Below are 19,032 nucleotides of genomic sequence, written 5' to 3'. Positions count from 1 at the left end.
GGTTGTGACATACGAGAGAGTTACCAACCCAAAAGAATTGACAGCAATGTTGGATGTATGCTGCAGTAGTGTAATCTTTGTCGAATGATGCGGGGTCAAGGAAGATTACATAGTCGGTGTGGATAGAGTGATCCAGGGAATGAAAATATAGGGTTGAAGGTGAAGGTATGATATGCTGCTCTGCTGAAGAAGAGGCCTGTACAAATGAAAAGGTATGGCAACCTGTCGAACCTGTATGCTCAACTGTCATGAGCTGAAGGTCGTATGATGTGTGCATGGCTAAATATCCATTGGCATGGGATGTAGCATCTGTCATAGGCTCAAGGTGGAGATGACAATATAAAGGCCTAGAATCCTGAAATACAACTAAGAATGCATAAGACGTCCCTAAGGCATATGAGGTGTCGAATTTTGATGAAGGGACTGATTTGAAGTTGTGGATCCAACCATTGATCTGCATGAGTAAGGACTGTATATGACATCCCTATCTGCAAGGTTGCAAAGTTTTCTTCTTGTAAGCCTTTCTGCCAAAGGGGTTGCTTTCGATCTTGCTTTACGTAACTTCTCCCTTGTCTTTGTATGTTCGTCAATTTCATTATGTAACTGCTCTTTCAATCTAGAGCTTTCGGCTATTTGGTTGTATTTTTGTGTTCGCCTCTTGCTCATATAAAGACTTATACATGTGCACAACTTGATACTGAGCCGTGATGTATCCATGCATACCTTTTGTTTTGTCGCCCACAAATTTCAGCAATGTTGTTGGATTTGAGAATGGTGGTGTAGAATTTCGGATAAGACATTTTGGATAAATCTTGCCATCACACCATAAGTCGATATGTTGTAAACCTTCTCTCCTCATGTTTTCTCTTTGCATGGCATCGACGTGTTGTCGTTTTGGAAGAGGCGCATATTCTTTAGCTAAATCAATATGAAGATGGTGTTGCCGTCTCTTGTTGGCTTGTTCTGTAGAGTTGTAGCTCGGTGTTGCCATTTTGAGTGCAGTGTTTTTCCATTGCTTCATGATTTCATTACTCTTTCATAAGGCAAAGACTCTTGATGGTGGTAAACTTTGAAAAATAGGCATATGGCGAGATTAGTTATGGTGTTCTAACGGTGAAGCTTAACGATCATGGAGATGGCTAGAAAATGATTGAGAGAAAGACATGGCTTGTAGGAGCATTGAATAATAACGTTCATGAGATATGGGTGTGAATATAGAAGAATATCTTTATTCTTTCATCCTCTGTCATGTTTACTGTACTTATGAATATTTCATGGAGTATTTTATTACTTTCCCATATTTTGGACTTATGAAAAAAGAAGAAATTGTGGATTTCTCTCAGGGCCCCAAAATGAGCTCCCTTTTTTCCTAATGCGAGGTATAATGGGAAGGGAGATGCTCCTCCTCCTTCTCATGTCCTCCTGTCTCATCTGATTGCGCCTCCTTCTAGGCTTGCCAATGGATCCTCTTGAGCTCAGTACCCTAGATTTCGGGAGCCAACTGCCTAAAGCTACCTCCTACTCCTCTACCATCAGGTGTGTGCATAGCTAATATGCACAGGCTTTGCTCATAGCTCCACTCAATTGTATCATATTATTGATTGATAAACCACGTTCAGCACAAGTCAAATTGAAGGTCCAAACAAGCTACCCTTTCTTTTTGCTTTTTTTCCCACCCTAAGAAACACCTAGGGAACTTAGTGTTATGCCACTCATAAGACACATATTTTTCGTACTTTAAGTCATTCCATGGCATTCACACCCAAGCCACATATTTGGCCATGAAGTCCACATATGTGATCATCTAAAAAACCAAAGATTCCATGTAGATATCTATCATGCAAAAGAGATCACCATGTACGTAATACCGTCTCACTAAAAACAAATTTGGTTATCAAAAGTTAAAAAAGTATATATGAACCACCTTGAGCATAAGTCAAATTGAAGGTAACAAGCCAACCTTTGTTTTTTCTTTTTTCCCACCCTAAAAAAAAAATCTAGACAAAGTCTCTCCCTAACGGTTGGCTCAACTGGAACCTTTTGCCCTATCGCTATCTGAGTCTCTGAGAGGTCCCCTAAGAGTTGCATATTTTTTGTATTTTATGCCACTCTAACATATAAATAGCATTAACGTAATGGGTCGATCGACTTTAAAAATCTGTAGCTCCCAATTCTGAAGTTGGATCAACATGATTCCAAAGGCAATATTTTTAAATTTTTGGGTATAAAAATGCCATGCAAAAAAATAGATCTCCTTACAACTTCCTGATTCATGTTAATTAAGTAGCCCTTGCTTAAGATAATTAAGTAGCTCTTGCTTAATGTGAGATTTAACCTAAACAAATCATCTAACCGAAGTATAACCTAACATACACTAAACTAACCAATGCTAAAACTAACTAACATAATGCTAAAACTAACCAAACCTAACATAGGTGACCACCATGCAAGGCGACGTGACCCACCTGATTCCTCGCCTCCTCATTCCTTCTACCTGGGTGAGGGATTGAAGGAGGCAAGGGAAGCTTTTCGATGCAATTGGTAAAGGAGTCCATAGCAGAGGATATGGAGCACAGGTGCTAATGGAGCCCAAAGAGGGGAGGGGGTTCCTACGGTACTGGCATGGGAGGTGATGGAGTAGTTGGAGCATAGAGAGGGGGTGGGTTTCTTGAGGTCATTGCACAAGCCAGTGCAATAAGCCCGCATTGTGCAAACAATTTTGGCAGATCAACCTCATGAAGCAGCTAGCAATAAGTCTCACGAAGAATGCTCGAAAGTGAGAAGCAACTCTTCGGGCTTGAAGAAATTTCTACTGGGTAGAGGGCGAAGGGAAACGAGGGAGAGAAGAGGAAAGCAGATAGCAAGGGTGAGTGTAGTAAGGGAAGAGGAATGAGGGAGAGAGAAAAAGGGGTGGGTGTAGCACTTTCTTCTGTTCATTGCAATTCCAAGAGGAGACCATTAGCTGATCACTCTTTAGGCGATCCGACAGGGAGGCCCTGCTTATAGCTCCGTGCTTGTTTGCTAATTTCGTACAGTCCTGCATCCGTACGCTGCTTCTTCCTGCTGCTGCTTCTTCCTGCTACTGCTGTCAGCCCTCTCGGTTTCCTGGCTATCTTCCCCTGAGTTTACTCCTCCCTCTCTCCTTTTTCCCTAGCTGTCTTTGCCCATTCTATGACCTCTTGCAGAGTTTCTTTCTCCTGTCCAGTCCTTTTTACTTTCTCCCTTCGTTGCTCTATACCTATTTCATTTTCTTTACCTTTCCTCTTCTTCAGAAAATGGCAGATTGTCCATATGCAAAGACTTTTCAAAAAGAAAGATAGTCCAAAGCAAAAAGCAAAAGCAAGTCATGGGTTAGGATGACCCCTTTCATGCCTCTGTAAAGGCTCAACTTGTATACGAGGTGATGCATGAGGGTTTTGAAGATACCCGAAAAAGTTGGAAGGATCCAGTTCCCACCACAGGCATTATGGTGGAAGTGTATGATATTTTTGATCCAGTCAAAAAATATGTCAAGCATGCCATCATTATCTTTTTTCTAGGACGTATGCCTGCTGCTACAGATATGGGTAACTGGTTGACTGGAACCCTGGGTGGTTGCTATGTCAAAAAAGTTCACTATGCGGCAAGGGGCTTTTTTGAAGTGGTCATGGCAGATGAAGAGCACAGGTAGATTTTACTGCAGCACTCCCCTCTTTTCTATGGGCAGCAGATGGTTCATGTGTTGCCTTGGTCTCCTACCAGAGATTATCAGAGGCGTTGATTCGACAAAGATGCCCTATCTGGGTGGAAGTTGTGGATTTCCCTCAATGCATGGCTTCTCTTTTGCTAAAAATTGTAACTTGTCTTGGCAAAGTGGTTTGTCCACCAAAGCCTAATGGCAATTCAAATAGATTTTGTATTTTGTGGGACATAGATAATCCAACCCCGGATTCTTATTCGGTTACAGTGAATAATGTTTCGATGGGCAGTGCCTTCTATAAACTGAAATGGGGTCTCTTTGCAGGTGCTTGCTTTGAATGCAAGAAGTTCAGACATATGGCTTTGCAATGCCCTTCATATACTCCCAAAATGCCATTGTAGGTTGATTTGTCACAGCATTCGAGCAAGACTTCTACTGCCTCCTCCTTGGTGAAGACTAAGGGGGTGAAACAGTTTTTTGCTGTCTAAGACAAAGGGAAAGCACCGGTTGCTTCGAATGGTGATGTTCCTCCTTCTGTGCCTTTGGCCTCTCATCCTCAGGCGAAGGAAAAAACTTTGAATGATGCTTGGCAAACCCTAAGAAAAGTCTTCTCACCTAGGAGACCTTTGCCCTCTCGGACTTGGAATGGTGCTTCCTCTCAGGGCAAAACACCGGCTCAAAATTATGGTATTGGTTTGACTTGGGCCGAGGTGACTACCAATCGTACCCTCTTTTGCTACCTTATTGTCTTCTCCTCAAGCTGAGTTTTCTTCTCAAGGTCAAGGCCTGGATACTGAGGTGGAAATGCAAACATAGAAGGTATTTTTGCTATTGTACATACCTATCCTATATCTGTAAATATGCTTGATCATCTCAAATGTGTCATTTGAATGTACAGGGTTTGTGTGATGGTCGAAAATGGAAACTGGTCTGGCTGTATATATGCCAATTGCAGCCAAAAATTTTAAATTAAATTAAATACTCTTTAAATATACATTTAATCTAAAATGAATTAAAAATTTAGATATTTAAATATATAATAAAAAATACAAAACAATTATATATTAAATTCATTAATTTTGATTTAAATAAAAAATTATATACAAACTGGCAGATCAAGCAAACTTAAATTTGAGGATTAATTCAAGTTGACAAATCTCTCATTCCTTCAATTTTAGTTTAATTTTTGGTGATTTACTATGGGTCAAAGTTAAGTTTGAATTCAAACACATACACACAATATATTGTGTGTTGCCAATGTCTAGAGGATGTTTCAGTATGGTCAACAAGCTTGGGCCTTCACTAAACTCCTTCGTTCCCGCCACCTTCCTTTGTTTGGTTAAGAAAAGGAAAACAAATTTACGTATTCTTTTTTGCTTGTTGGTATAGTGCAAAGGCATTACATAACCATATGAAGTTGATGTACAGAAAGCTATGTTGGAGTCCTATTTGTTGTAGGGCTTAGATTGAGAAACTATTGAGACCCATTAAAGTCAAATCCAAGGACCCTTATTGTTTTAAATGACCAAACATTCAATAAAGTTACAAGCAAGGTCCTATTGTCTACCCTGGTACCTTTCATGTTATATGCTCATCAACATGAAACATTCAAGGGAGACATCATTAGAATTGTAATGCTCCCCAAACATTCCTCATTAATGGCAAAGCAAGCACTCCAATTCCTAAATCTTTTGCAATTTCTTTCCTAAATGATACATTTTATGGGACAACATCCACTCACAATGACAATTACTATGGGCAAATCATTTCCACCAAATCCTTGTGTAGACAATTGTAGACGAGAGAGAGAGAGAGAGAGAGAGAGAGAGAGAGAGAGCAACAATGGACTTGACCTCCTCTAACATCCCATGTTTGATTGATAGTCGTCGTATGAGTCCAAAGCCATGCAATTACAACGTAGGAACACTCCATGCTGGCAACAACCCTATGGTACTAGATTATTGACTAGCATAATCCTAAAAAACATGAGTGGCCCAATGTAGCATGTACTACTTTTAAAGGGGTTATCAATTTAAACCATGCTAAGATGATTTGAAACCCAATATTTATCTTGCCACTTGCCATAGTGTTTTGATAAAGACTATACATGATGGTGGTGGGGTGGCCATCCTTGACCCATGAATGTGGAAAATGATGACGATGTAGTGCCTTGGAAGGCCTCTTGTATTTGCATGAGATGAGTGAGCTATGTTGTGGACTTGTTGAGGGGTGGTCATATTGTCAATGAGATGTACTCATCATTATGCTAGGGTGAGTTGCTTGACGAACAAAACTCCTGAAGGTAATTAGCTATACTAGATACATGATTATAGTTAGAAAATGTAGGTTGCCTTCACACCACCATGCAGATAATGCTACTTCACAATAAAGCCAATGAGCTGTGTGATCATGGAGTAGCCTGTTTAGGCCGGCGGGTGGCGGCCTTCTCCAATAGATGTTGAGGCCCACGATAAAGTTTTTAAGAATCCCGTCTTGCCCCACCCCTCTAGCGTTGTTTGACGCTCCAATCAAAGTGAAGGGTTTTTTGCACAACCAAAATTGCGGGCACCACATATTCGAAGCTATGGGGACTGGGTGGACGGTTGGAGTGAATTATAGAGCGTTGGGCGCTAGTCATGGTCATTGTAAGCGGATGGACATTGATGTTCTTGGGCACCGGTTCGTGTGAACTTAGCCTTAAAGAGGTGTCTATCCCTTGACATTGGTGGCCAAAACTTCAAAAGGGATATGCATGAATGGTGTCCCTTGGTAAATTGCAGGGTCCCGCGTAGACTTTTGGAGCCAAGAGTCTTCATTAATGCTTGGAGTTGATTGGGTAGTCGATTTTCGACATAGCTAGTCGGCCAATTTTCGCCACTAGGAGGCAAGTTCTGATGCAAAGTGGAGTTGGGCGCCCACGATAAATGAATCTGGACCGCTGTGCTGAGCGGGCAATCTTGCCCATCGATGAGCCGTGGGCGTGCCCAAGGGCGAGCAAATGTGTAAACACACGCTGAGGTCCCATGTGACGAGGTGGGACAGTGGAGAACAAATCTACAAAGCAGGGTTGGTGAAGAGGATGGATGCCACGTGGACAGTACTAGTGTGAAGGAGCCCTGACGGTCTATAAGGATAAATCTTCTTCTATTTTTTGTTTTTTTGTTTATTTTGGGTAATCTTCTTCTCTTCTTCTTCTTCTTCTTCGTCTTCTTCTTCTACGTTCTTGTTTTGTTGCGCGAGAGGCGACTGTTGCTGTTTCGAGGAAAGCGATGGGCGGAGTTTGAATTTGGAGGTTTCCCTTGTCGCTCCTGGGATTTTCCGACGGTCCTGCTCCTTCGCTCCATCGATTTAGGTGATCGTCTACCCCCGAGAAGCTTTTGAGTTTGGCTTCTAGCGAAGGCGGGATAGAGAGAAGGGGAGAAGCGAGGATGGGTTGCTGCATTGGCCGGCTGTGTATGTGTGTGTGAGAGCGAGAGCGAGAGCGGGAGAGAGAGAGAGAGAAGGAGAGAGATGGGAGGGGTTGAGGGAGAGACAGTTTGATTTCGTCTTCTTCTCGCTTTCGTAAGAGTAGAGGGACCCAGCGCAGAGGAGGAAGATAGCCTACAGAGAGACAGAGAGAGAGTAGGGGAGACAGAGAGATGGATTTCCGACTGTCTTCGATTGCTTTTTGAAGATTTTCAGCAGTAGAAACTTGAAAGAATTCGATCCAGGAGACGCGTCGAGCAGGACGAACCGGCCTCGTTTTGTTCGGAAAACGGTTGTGCTCGCGATCGCACCATCGGAAGTGAACAAGCAGACGCGATTGAACCATGGTATCCCAGACAACCTCGTCAGTTGATCCAGCAATGGCGGGCAGGCCGGGCACTGCTTCGCAGCCCCGTCCGTTCCTGTCGGATGTTTCTCAGACCACACGGGCTGTATTTGCGCGTCAACGCCCCTGGGCAGAGCTTCTCGACCGTTCTGCATTCGGGAAGCCCGAATCGTTCGCCGATGCTCTCAGGCGCATGAAAAAGAATTTTAGCTATTTCCGGATGAATTATGCAACGTTCATGCTCGTGGTAATCGGTCTGAGCTTGTTGTGGCATCCAATCTCCTTGCTCGTGCTGGCGATCCTGGTAGCAGCATGGATATATCTTTACTTTGGCCGATCGGAACCTCTTGTTCTTTTCAACAGGAGTTTCGGCGATCATGAAGTGATGATAATTTTGGGCATCGTCACTATCGTGGCCCTTTTCCTCACAAACGCGGCGGCAAATCTAATCACTGCATTGGTTCTGGGCGTCGCGGTCATGGCTGTTCATGCAGCATTCCGAAGTCCAGATGATCTGTTTTTGGACGAGGAAGAGAATGCAAGATCCGGATTATTGCATTTTCCCACGAGTACTGGGGGTGTTCAGTCAGCTCGGGTATAGATAACACCGTTTCTCGGAATTCAAGCTTTCCAGTGAAGAACGAGACGTTCTAGCCACCCTTTCTTCGTGTGAGAACTAGTCAACTCTTTTCTGCGTCAAGCAGTCCGCAGTTTAGATAATTTATTTTACTTCAAATCTTTCCATTGCCACTCTTTCATGATTTCGTGTCTAGGTTTACAAAAACTTTGTCCATGATGTATTGTTTTGGAATAAGAACGGCACTGACAAAACCTGAGTACCTGCCCGATTGGAGAGGGTGTTTATGATTTGCTTTGCAGCTGTCTGTTTTGGTTCCTTGCTGCAATCTGTCACTTTTAGACCCCAAAGGTAATTCTTTTTCAAATTATGTGCAGCATGGCGCCCATTTTGCTAATATAACAACATGTTCCGTGCATTCTTTGGATGCTCTTCAGGCATCGCTAGTATGACATTTATTACATAAATCAGCTGTGAAAGTGTGGTGGTATGGAGCCAGCTGATGATTCTATTGCTGTGCTGTCGTGTGTGCATTGGGCTTGTGTTGTTCTCAGTGTCGATATATGATAATTCTTTGTCTTGATCAATCGGGTGATCTAAATTACGTGCATCCTGCTGAAACTGTTGTCTGTCCAAATGGGGTGTGGCAGTCAGCCCATGTACTAGATCTCAATAGCATTTCACGATGCCTGCTAATGGGGTGGTGAACACGTAGCTTGCAGGAAGATTCTGTACGGTGGTTATGAAATAGTAGAATTTGAAACCTTATAGGGACTGAGCTCAACGAACGGTGACTTTTGGCTTATAGCTGACGGAAATTAGATCTGTAACAGTAAGAAGGGCTTGGCTATTTAACGAAGCCACAGGCATGTAGGCTGTTTGCAGCAGGCAAGCATGCACTGTGTGTTGTGTTTTAAGAGGATGAGTTTGTCATGTTCCTGGATTCATCTAGTTTGGCAAATTTCACCTTGTGTAGTTTTCATCCATGTTGCTGCTTGCTGATATTGCGATAAGTTCTTGATGTGTTTTCCTATCAGCTAGATTGTCTAAGCATTTTTTGCTTAGAAATGCTCGTTTGAGAGAGACTAAAATGAAATTATATAGCTTCACAAACAGTTGTAGCTTGAATGAACAGAATGTGGACTACTTTTTAATTAGCCTTCTCCTTTAGTGCTAGCCTTTGTCACAGCTGAGTCTTCCGTGCACCTCTGGAGTGCTATCAGAAACTCAGTACGAAGGCGTTTGTGTAAATGGGTGCTCAAGTATGTGTGGGTGTGTGGATATATATGTGTGAGTAGATATGCTTATACTATGGCCTACGCCCATTGTTTGGCACTGATGATGTCGGTGTAGGCCCATTGTTTGGCACTGATGATGTCGGTAAGGATTAGCTCGCGTGATGGAGTTTATGGTTTTCAACCTTGTGAGTGATTGTCATGCGATTGAAACCGCACAATGTGTTGTGTTTTTAGAAGAGTTGGGGCACGATCCTGGATTCACCTAGATATTTACTTGGAGCTATTGTATACACCTTTGCATTTATCCTATTATATACTTTGAGGGGGTTGGGGTTGGGGAACGGGAGCGAGAAGGGTAGAGTGCAGTCTGCATTTGGCCCTCAATCAAGTTCAGGATCCAGTACATCTATGGGGAGCTTGCCTATGCTCATCTGATTTCACCTGGCCTTTTTGAGTGTGTTTGTGGCTGTCAGAAGAATAGCTTATTTTTGTTGTGGAACATCTCTCTCTCTCTCTCTCTCTCTCTCTCTCTCTCTCTCTTTCTCTGATTTGTAGAATTATTTCCTTACATGTGCCACTCTTGTGTTCGTAGGTTTGAACTTCATGGCTTTGTATTTTCTGCCCATGAATTGTAGATATGATGCTCTCCTTGTCTATTCTAATTTATGGTTTTGTGCCTTGCTGTTGGTGAGAAAAGTATCAAACATCACAACACGAAGAAAGCTTAACTTTATTGATGGCCTAGTTGGAGTTGCAGAGTCAATTTGCTCAGCTCTTTATTGATACCATTTTTTGCATTTTTCATAAGGCTGGCTCTGCATACAGATCTCTTAGTAGGTGTTATGATCCCAGTATCAACCCTGATTGCTATCTAAATCTTTCCTAAAACCCGTCAGTTCTCGGGACAAGAAGAGGCCTGGTGCTGTGATACCTTTACTTGAAGAGGCTTTCAGAGATGGGTTGATTCACGTGGTTGGCCACGTTCCTCCCAAACTGTGTGCAATCTGTGCCAATAAGATGTCTTTGCGGCCATCAAGGCGGGCTAGTATTTATAGTTCACAACATCACCTTTTTCTGCCATTTAATGTCCAACCCCTTGAATTTTTACTGGAATGCATGGCTCCAAAATCAAGCCAAATGCAACAACACCCCATATAAGAGCTGAAATTATTGAAACAGCAAAATAATGCAGCTGCTTATTCCACTACTTATGAAATCTTTATCTTTTGCCTTGGTTTTTTTTAATGCCTCACCTCCCTTATGAATCCTTGAGGGTTTACCTTCTTACCCAATGATATTTCCACGGTTTTGGGAGTTGGCAAGGGATAGACAAAATAAGAAGTCAACCTGTTATCTATACATTTATAGAGTCGTAACAAACTGGCATCTTAGTTTAATTCATGTTGCATCATGCCATGATTGGATAACCCGAGAACATTTCATTAACAGCTATTTTTATATTGTCATGTGTTGTGGACTGTGTTCATGTGTGTTTGCAGCATGACTGGTATTTTATGGTTCAAGAAGAACAATCCACGCACCTAATAGTTGAGGTAATTGCATGCCAGATTGTAGAAATATTCAACATATCCTGATTTCATGCCATGAAGTGTCTATGCATTGATATTGCTAGGTAGTGGATAGCATGTTCGGGAGAGAGAATTCCTCAAGACCAAGCTTTTGAAACCCAAGGTGTTAATCTCTGAAGGAAGAGCAATTTGGGAGGTCTCCTCTAAGAATATATGGTTGTACATGGCAACAAATGGTGTATCATATAATTGCCCCTAAGAGGAGGTCCCACGCATGATATGGGTCCTTTGGGGTTTAAATGGCTGATTAAAAACCTAGGTTCTCTCTTGATAGGAGATGGTGTGCAAGTGTGTCATCTAAACATCACGTTATTCATAGCTTTCTTTTCATCACTGTGTTGTTAATGAAAAGGGCTTTGTTGTTATCCAAAATGGTTTTGTACAAGTTTTGTGGCCTTTGCCTAAGAGTTGAATCCATTAAGACCAACTTGATCAAATTGGTCCCTGAAAGGTAGCAATGGTAACATGGACGAATGTAAAGCATTCTTAAGTACAAAATACATGTACTAAAGTACAATGGGATAAGAGGAGAGGGATGCACATTGTGTTTGACAAATGATGCCCCATTGTTCTTACATTTAAGTAGGGGTGAGCTTTAACTGATGGTCTCTTGTAAGAAGCCACTAGAGTCCATGTAGTATAGATTGGTTAATAAGAGCAAAGTGTAGGATGCATAAGTCATGGCACTCTCAACAAATCCCACCTCTATCTTGAAATAGTTGGTGTGGGGCATCTTGATTGTTAAAATTGTGTGAGTATCATTAGGTTGCATATGTTTCTTTCGTGCTCGACGTATCAAACTAGTGCGAAGTCGAGGTTGAGATGTAGGATTAAACATTGCTAAAGCCAAATGACATCATGACCTTGCCTCCTCTTCTTTTTTGAATCTAGTGGAATAGAGTGGATTTATGGATGAAGCTATGTTTGTACTCTTGAGAGTTCACTCCATTTCAGACAATTTAGCCCCTTGTAAAATGTCCAAACAAGGCTCTAACAGGGTGTGCAATGTGCTTATATCATATACCTCGCTTCAAGCACATTTCCACTTGTTGCTTTGTAGGCATTTGTCTTCCTTATGCTTGTAGATTGCTTTGTTTCCATTGAAGACCCTGACTTTTAGGTGCTTTGGGTTCCCATTTTGGTACTTTGTTGGAGATGGGAAAAATGGGTTTGTTGGGCAAGCAATATGGGGCTCAAAGGATAAACACTAGTTACTGTGACAAGTAGTTGGCTCCCTCTCCTCATTATTTCCTATTGCTTTCTTCCTATCATGTTTGGTGCCCATGGGACTTGCACAATATGCTTGGGAGGGCTTCATCTGTGTCAATGTTAGCAAGCAAGCAAGCAAGTCGTAGGTGGGAATAGTTGCTCTACTCCATTTGTCTATGCTTGCCAATGTTGAAAACAACTTGATTGGCATTGAATTGGAATGTACTCTTAGTCTCCACTCTTCTCCATCCCTCTGCTCTACCTACCTCTACATTAAGTGCAAAGAATAAAGTTGGGTATCTTGGTGGCATTATTATTGCTAGCCTCTTACTCTCTTCCAACAAGAATACTACTGAGTTCCTAGCAAAGCTTATGTTTTTACAATTGAAATAGTCTTAATTTTGCGATGAATACTATGTGAAATAGTGTTAAAATTTTTAAAAAGATATATTTATTGTCACGCTTATGCGTGTGAATAGATGATACTGATATTTTTCACATGTGCATGTGTATGAAAATTTTAAATAAAATCTTTCTTACATTTGTGCTTGTGAAAACACATGATATTCTTTCACTTGTGCATGTGAATGGATAGATAGCTATATAGATAATCATTCTTACAATTGCACATGTGAATGAATGAATCTTACATTATCTCACTTGTGCATGTGAATGCAGTCTTAATTAAAATTATTCTTACACGTCCTTGTGAAAGAATATTACAATCTTTACTTATGCAAGTGATTGAATAAATTTGTAGTTTGTTCACTTGCATATTTGAATGATTGATTGCTTCCTGAAAAAATACATTCTTACACATGTACCTGTGAATGAATATCTCAGTCTTTCAGTTGTCCATGTGATTGAATGGAAACTATAAAGATAATCATTCTTTCGTTTTTAATGAGGTTAGATAGATAGATAATCATTCTTCCACTTGCACATGTTGTGAATTAATGAATCTTATGTTAATTCACTTATGCGTGAATAAATGGATAGGTATAGAGACAATTATTCTTACACTTGCACGTGTGGATAGATGGATCTTACATTCTTTCAAATGTACATGTGATTAAATGTCTTAATAATTTCATTCTTCCACTTATGCATGCAAAAGTGTGATGTTCTTTTACTTGACCAATCGGATGAATGAATCTCGTTAAATCATTCTTACGTCTATACATATGTATGAACTTAAAATTGTTTTATTTACATAAATGAATGATATATTCCTTCTAAGTTGTACATAAAATATTAAATTACTATAGAAAAGTTTTTATTTCACTTCTTATATGAAAGAACGAATAAGTTTGTAAGTAAATATCTTTGCATGTATGTTTGTTAAAGAATCCCTCATTCTTGAGCTTTTGCACGTATTGAAAGAATACAACGAAAGTTGAGTTGGTGAAATATTTTGTCCTTTATGCTTTGAAAGTATGGAGTGGGGTAAGATCTGATCATATGTGGCTGAGTTGAGAAAAGTATCGGCATCAATATCTTTTGTAGTATGCAAGCATTGTGGTCATAAATTCATTAAAGGTGCTATTTGAATAAAGCAACATTTCCTAGCATTTGGCTCAAATGTTAAGTCTTTGCTTGCTCGATCCAATGTTTCAACCTTTTGTAAGTCATATTTACAAAAGGTGACGAGGGTGGTAGATTCGTGCTTATTAAGGACTAATTTTAGAGACAATGATTGCAATTAGATGGATGATAATGTTGAGTCAATGGATCCTAAAAATCAACATGCACATGCTAAATATAAAGGAACACTACAAGACGAGTTAGAATTTGTGGATGCCATAGGTCATGAAAATTCTCTTAAGATGAGAAAGAAGGAGGGGCAATCATCCATGGAAGATGGCTTTCTCAGACACCAAGTACATGAAGGTCATGAAGATGGACCAAAGCTTTTTAAAAAAGTGGCATACCTTTTAATGTTATGAGAGATGAAACTTTTCTTTATGCTTTAGAGTCTTATGATCAGGTCTCATCTTACCAGAGTACAACTAAATGCAAACAAATCCATTTGACAATATTTTAAAAAACAATAGTAGGTGAATGTTTAAAAAAGTAATTGATTTTATTCCCATGTAAGCAAAGTGGAACCTTAGTAAGCATAATGTGTAATATGCCAAAAGGAACCATGTTTTTAGAAAGCATTGATACTTCTCTCAAATAGAAAAACTTACCTTACAATTGTTAAGGTTGGTGGATGAGAATGTTATTGCATTAGTAATAGACAACATAGAAAATTATAAAATACTAGGTAAGTTGATCATGGTGAAGTATCCCTAATTGACATGGGTGCCTTACGGTGCAGATACTCTCAACTTGTTGTTCAAAGATATTGGATAACTCTCTTTGTTCAACTAGTATTGCAAGAAGCAAATTGCCTTGCGAATTTTATAAAGAGTCACCAGTATCTAGATGTGGTGTTTATGGAGCACTCAGCAAAGCAATAGCAAGCCACCACCACCATCCTCGTCATCATCATCATCTCTCTCTCTCACTCTCTCTCTCTCTCTCTCTCTCTCTCTCTCTCAAACTATGTGCTTGTATCCTCCCACTTCTTATCCAATCCAAATACATGAACAACATTGTTATACTAAAGAAAGCGGTTCAAAGAGATGTAGAGGTAGAGGTACAGGTAGAAGTCAACTTACATTAGGCAAAAACAATAAGCAAGGCGGAGGTAACCATTCACATAGCCTTGGTAGACATTCTAATTTTTTATTTATCATCATTACATTCCCATTGTATCCCTACCATTCAAAAGTGGACATGCAATCCAAAGGTAGAGGTAACTAATTGCTAGAATAGTGCACCAAAAAGGACAATGCAAAGTGCAATAAACGTGACATACTAGGCCATTGGGAACCTGAATCTAAAAACAGAAATATAGATATTGCAAATGGTTGAGATATTGCAAACGTTCTATATGATGATATTAGTAAAGTTAGTCACATGTAGGATTGATAAGACATCCTTACTGAGGAAAATATCATGTGAAACTATGCAAAAGCATAAGCAATAGTGGTTAGGATGAGCCATAGTCCAATTGTAATCTTGTAAAACAAGACAAAGCATTCACATATGGAAAGCCTTCAATCCACCATTTGGCAGTTTTGGGCCCTCATGCTTATGTACAAATTCCAAATGAAATAAGTTGGAAATGAAATTCATGAAATGTGTTTTCATAGACTATAGAGAAGAGTTGAGGGCACACTATCTTTATGATCTAATTGAACATTTATTATCATTAGAGACATTATCATTGATTATTATGCACATTATCATTGATGATAATGCACGTGGTTTTTTTAACGCCATTAAATTTAATTTATTCTATGATAAGTTCTACATCTATGTATTCTTTAGCTCTTCAGATTGCTATGAGGAAAGTACCATAAATGTAGCATACCATCAAAGCATACCAATCTTGATAGCATATAAGTCCAATGATATATATTTTATTATTCCTAGATGCGTAAGAAGAAGCATAATAGCAAAATGACCAATCTTTGGTCCCAACTGTGGACTACCAAAGATGATGACCTTAAGGATATGTCAGACACTTCACTCAACTTTCATGGTTGCAAGCTTCTACTTTATTGTTTGATGGAGGGTTCCCCCCATAAAATTATCTTTGCAAGCTTCTTCTATATTGTTTTATGGATAATTCCCTCCTAAAAACTCTCTATGCAATAAAGGAGAAGCTTGCAACCATGAAAATTGAGTGAAACAGAAACACTTTTTTCTATTGGAGGGGAAAGCGTGGCGGGTACCAGTGATGGGACACCCCGTCACCTCTAGCTTCCCCCAAATGTCAATCATGCAAGTGCTTGTTACATGTGATCCTTGATAGAGATGATATCTTTCATTTTTCCTACACTCCCTTTTACTGGGAGAATGACTTGAGATCCTCGTCACATTTCTACTCTGCCCCATTAAAATTTCCTTTCTCTTAGCTAAGTTCTCTCTCTCTCTCTCTCTCTCTCTCTCTCTCTCTCTTCTCCCTCCCTCAAGGGTTGAAGGTTTGGGAGTTGGTTGCTCTGCCATCAATATTGAGGAATATTTGGGGATCCTTGCAGTTCTAATGATGTCTCCCTTGAATAGGTGCCCACGATGTTGGAAAATAGGTATAAGAATTTGTTGCAGAACTGGTAAGAGGCAATTAAACCCTAAAATGGAAGAAGCTCAAAATGTGCAATTTGTGCATGTGCAAATATCTTTCAATAAATCCAACATTGTTTACAATTTTGAATTGTTTCTTTTTCCATGCACTTGCTTGCTATATGGCTCATAAGCATGCCAAAGACACATTGCACTTGTTTGGGATATCCAATTCTATTGATGTGTATCGCCAAAGGGGGGAAAACTAGTGGCCGAAAAATTTGCTACTCCTGCGAATTTCAAATTTTCACATCTCCCACCTATCAAATCTTGGAAGATTAAGTACTTGCAACCTGCCCCCGCCCTGCAGACACCGTGCAACCCGCACGCACCTCGACGTGACCTTGCGTAGACTTTGGTTTGGCATTGTCTTCTTTTGGGTAAGTTGTCTTTTTTTCTTTGCTCGGCTCACAAGCTAGCTTCTTTGGGTCTATTTTGGGCTGATCATGGCCATGGCGTCAACAGCAACATGTAGCTTGCGATGTCTTCTTGTAAGAGAAGTAGACAAAGGCTCCAAGACATGGAAGGTGAAAAGCATGATCAAGGAACAAGGAACAGATTGTGGGTTGAGGAAAGCAATGGTATGGTATCGAAATGGCAATGGAAGACACTTTTGCAACATTTGCGAAGGGAGAAACAATAAGAAGAAAGGAGACTCCTTGTAGAGCAGCAGTAGAAAGTGGTTGCAGATGCACACACTTGATCATTGCCATGGGAGCGAAGAACACGAGTTGTGGTGTCACGATTGGTGGGAGCATTCAAGGCAGCAACATCAGGCCATTCATGTAAATACCAATCTTGAGTCTTCACAAGCTTTAGCCTGCACCCTAAAGTTTGTAGAGTAACCACCCTACCAACACCTCGGGAGATGCACACCCAAGAAGCGATGCTCTCTAACCTGAGAAATGGCCTAGAGAAAGTGAAAGGGGTGCACAGCTTAGATCAACTAGCTACAAAGAGGGCAACATTAGCTCTGTTGGTGTCCCCTGAAACAAAGGAGAACTGGCTTGGGTGCACAATGTTGAAGATGTTGTCACAATTAGAAGGACCAACGTGGCTCTAGCAGTTGAATGTAGGGCAGAAGCAATGCACGATCATCCCGATTCAAGAAGTCCGTGGGCTTCAACAAAATGCAAGAAAAGGAGAGATAGCCTAAGTGTAGAAGTCATTACTACAGTGACGACGTTTTGGCATGAAAATATGAGAGTTTCTCCAAAGAGAAAGGACATATGTCAAAAGCGGACGGGACGCAAGGTGTTTGAGGAGCACATCATACACATGCTTGATACAACACAAGTCAGTGGTGCCTAAACCAGCTCGGTGGTTTTTTGTGATTGCGCTTTGGGATAGTTTACTTGTTTCATTTCTTAAACCAGGCTTGGACTAAATGTGATTGTCCTAAACTAGCCCGGTGGTTGGAACATCATGCAATTGTAGGGGCTGGTTCAGCTCAATCACTAGTTATGTAATTATCCTGAACCAACATGGTTGAACAAACATTAGTTGTTGACCAGCCTGGTGGCGTGGTTGAGCAAAAATTAACAGCAATATGTTTCACAACAGAAAAGAAATATGTTGTTATTTTACTAAACCAGCTCAGTGGTTGAAACATCATGCAATCGTGGTTGCTTTAGCTCAATCACGAGTTATGTGATTATCTTGAACCAGCTTGGTTGAACAGACATTAGTTAAATTGTTGGTGGCTGGTTTAGCTCAATCACCAGTTATGTGATTGTCTTGAACCAGCATGGTTGAGCAGACATTAGTTGTTGACCAGCCCGATGGTGGTTGAGAAAAAATTAATAGCAATATATTTTACAACCAAAAAGCAATATATTGTTATTTTACTAAACCAGGCCGGTGGTTGGAACATCATGCAACTGTGGTTGCTTCAGCTAATATCACCAATTATGTGATTGTTTTGAACCAGTTGTTGAACAAAAATTAGTTAAACCGTGGGGCTGGTTTAGCTCAATCACCAATTATGTGATTGTCTTGAACCAGTGTGGTTGAGCACACATTAGTTATTGACCAACCCAGTGGCATGGTTGAGCAAAAATTAACAACAATTTGCCATTAGAAAAGCAATATATTGCTATTTTACTAAACCAGCTCGGTGGTTGGAACATGATGCAACCGTGGCTGCTTTAGCTCACCAATTATGCGATTGTCTTGAAACATAATGTGGTTGAACATACATTAGTTGTTGATGGTCCTGGTGGTTGAAATTATCGTATTTCTTAGTACCTAAATTAGTTAAATTTAATTTCCCGCTATTTGGGTCATATACCACTTAATTTCTAAACCGAGATGGCTAGGAATTAATGTGATTGTCCTAAACCAGTCCCGTGCTAGTTCAAGACAAACATCAATTATTACTTATTGAAATTGTGAAAATGAAAAGCAATATATTGTTATTTTCTAATTGTGAAATTCAGAAATGAAATGCAATATACTTGTTATTGTCTAATATGTGAAGTTGAGACCATCAATATGGGTATTTTCAAATAGCCACCTGATTAAAACAAAAAACTTTCTTTTATTTGCAGTGCGTGCATCATAAGGGATCATGAAGATTGTGAGAACATTGCAACTATGAAGGCATGGGAGCGAGTTCAAGTTTTCCCTCTAGGTTGAGATGGAGTGACAAACAATGAAGAGACAAACAACAACTTACCACAGTTTGGGGAGAGTTTTGATGACCTCACTGACCGTCTAGAAGAGGGGGGTAACTTTGCAGTTGTTGTTGCTGT

At 40.3% G+C, this 19,032-nt stretch overlaps 1 pseudogene across 1 annotated transcript; it reads left to right on the top strand.

Annotated features, from left to right (window-relative positions):
- Window positions 1–6,894: 6,894 nt before the first annotated feature.
- On the top strand, window positions 6,895–8,395 carry LOC147891918 (PRA1 family protein B2 pseudogene; annotated as a pseudogene). Its single transcript, XR_015542498.1, has 2 exons — window positions 6,895–7,031; window positions 7,353–8,395. The product of XR_015542498.1 is annotated as a PRA1 family protein B2 pseudogene (transcript).
- The last annotated feature ends 10,637 nt before the right edge of the window (window positions 8,396–19,032 follow it).

The sequence above is a fragment of the Dipteris shenzhenensis genome, chromosome 17, assembly GCF_047967505.1.
Source record: "Dipteris shenzhenensis isolate YYH24624 ecotype China chromosome 17, Dip_SZ_1.0, whole genome shotgun sequence".
In the NCBI taxonomy this organism is placed as follows: Eukaryota; Viridiplantae; Streptophyta; class Polypodiopsida; order Gleicheniales; family Dipteridaceae; genus Dipteris; species Dipteris shenzhenensis.
Note: the sequence above shows the minus strand (reverse complement) of the source record. Positions and strands in the feature narration are given on the sequence as shown.